Source organism: Sturnira hondurensis, unplaced genomic scaffold (assembly GCF_014824575.4).
Source record: "Sturnira hondurensis isolate 20B ecotype Veracruz unplaced genomic scaffold, ASM1482457v3 Scaffold0014854, whole genome shotgun sequence".
NCBI classification, from domain to species: domain Eukaryota; kingdom Metazoa; phylum Chordata; class Mammalia; order Chiroptera; family Phyllostomidae; genus Sturnira; species Sturnira hondurensis.
Window position 1 is genome coordinate 9,395,119 of NW_028087485.1, and position 2,365 is coordinate 9,397,483.

The 2,365-nt window shown below is 44.9% G+C and overlaps 1 pseudogene; it reads right to left on the reverse strand.

The window, feature by feature from the left end:
• Positions 1–350: 350 nt before the first annotated feature.
• LOC118999386 (high mobility group protein B2-like) lies at positions 351–1,033 on the reverse strand (annotated as a pseudogene).
• Between the last annotated feature and the right edge of the window lie 1,332 nt (positions 1,034–2,365).

Genomic DNA, 2,365 nt, shown 5'->3' on the forward strand with positions numbered 1-2,365 from the left:
TACACATCATTTTATGACAAATTTTAAAAAGCAAAATGCAGCATTCTAAAAAACCCAAAATTTACTATTGAAACTAATTCCTAAGAGTTGGCTGTGCTACCATACATGCAAGAATTAAAGAAACCATCACATATTTTGAAACAGTTAACATCAGAGGCCTTACAATCTCACTGTATGTAGTAGCCCCCCCCGCCCCGCCCCACAAAGCTACAACCTGCTTTTTTTTTTAACAGTATTTTTCTCTACAAAAATCGGTACAGTTTTTACACTGAAGCTATCGAGATAGTGAGCTGCACTTGAACTCAAGTTCTCGGCAAAGCCATTGCCTGAGCACTCAGACCCCACACACATCACTGCAGGAGAGCCGGGTGCTCTTCATCTGTGTCCTCTTCCTCCTCCTCCCCTTCCTCTTCTGCCTCCTCCCCATCTCGTGGTTCCTTCTTCTGCTTGGAGCACCGCCCCCCCCGCCCCCCCCTGCCAGGGGCCTTTTCCCACTTCACGTTTCCCCGCTCCGCACGGTGCCCCGCGGTGTCGTGTTCCCACTTCTCCCTTAGCTCAGCTGCTTTCTGTCCACATGGCTATTTGTCTTTGGCCGACTGTTCAGACCCCATTTCACCCGATTTTTTTTTTATTTTTTTATTTTTGCAGTATCCCCAGTTGATACCCCGGGGAGTTCGCTTTTGATCTTTGGGTGACGTTCAGGGCCGAGCAGGAAGCAGGCGGATGGAGGCCGTTCTGGAGCATCGGGATCTTTTTTCTTTCCTGCCTGTCACCTTTGGGAGGAACGTGGTTTTTCGTCTCCCTGTCACAGCGAGCTTGGTCACTCAGTCACACCTTCGAACTTTGACTTTTTCTTTGCAGACACCGTCTGCCATCTCTCCGAACATTTCTTGGAGAATTCGGAAAAATCGACGGGAGAGGCTGGGTGCTTCCGTGCTCTTCCAGGCAGGTTCGCGCGAAGAAGGCCCTGCAAGGACCCCTTGCCCCTCGGCTTGCTGGGGTCCCTTTTACCGCTGGTGGTGACGGGTGGCATCTCCTTGGTGGCAGGTTTTCCTGAGACTCCCGCAGTGAGGCCGCATCTGACCAGAATGCGTCTCTCCCTGGGCTCTCAGAGTCTGTTTTAAAGTGCCGTCTTGCAAGATTGGTTGGTGTTAAAAGGACCAGACTTCAAGGAAACCAGACTAACCTTTCAGTAATTCAGTAAACTGACAGTTTAACCCTTAAAATTGCAGAGTTAATATAGGGTAGTTTCGGCTGGAAAATGCATATGTAATGTAGTCAATCCTGGTAATCAGGTGAGATACCTTAAACTTGCCTAATGAAATTTTTTGAATTATGAGAAGTTCCAATGGCAGTTTAAAAAAAAACACTTAGATGGCATCTCAGTAGTTATTTCAAAGTCCCTGAGATCAATGGCTACATAAATATATATATTTTTTAATTTAAACCGTTTTACTTGGAAAGTAATACTAGCAATTATACTTAGATGTTGAGTGTTATAGAATGCCTTCTTTGCTCCCTTAAATTCTCACTTGACCTTAAATTTAACTACACAACATATTTCTAGTACACTGATACAAATTTACGTCATTGCCTATTGATTTGTCCAGAGCTTTGATTTGTCCAAAAACAACATTGGACTGAAGTGGATAAATTGAGAATTTATATCCTGTCTCATATCTAGTGAAATTCAAGTTTATTCTTAATTGTCACCACCCAAAATCAAATGGAGGTTTTGTTTTGGTTTTCTTATCAAAGACCAATTCCCATTCCTCCCTCCCCACTCAGTTCCCCCACATCTCAGCTCAGATAAACCACTTTGGCGTGAGAGAATTTTGGAATAAAAACTTCAGCATCAAAGCACAGCATTATACAGACCAGGATGCCGACCCGTTCCCAGGTACCCTTTGGTCACCATTCTCCTTTGAGGGCCTTTACTAGAGCCTGACACGGGAGATGGCATTCTCTGGTCCCTCTTCCTTATTCCACGCTGGATATGCCTTAGATCAACACTGCCCAGATTTCCACCCCTGACCTCACTGCCAAGTCTAATCTACCCTGATCTACGCCTGATTGCTAGAAAAGTTATGTTCTGTTCAAACAGTGCGGACTTTAATCGCCTCACTCCACAACCAAGTCAGGAATTCTGGTTTCTAGATTTCTCTTTGGCTTGTGGAAAGCAGCACACAAAGGCACACCCCTGAAGAGGTGGGGGGAGGCTGAAGTTCAGCATGAATTTTATTAACTAGGCTAAGAGCTTATGAGTCTGTCTACTCAAGGGAACGCCTTTTTGTTATTTTAACAGGGAATTTATAAAGCAGTGTTAGCGCTGGCCTCTGACTTAGACCTCAGTGTCATAGTTTAA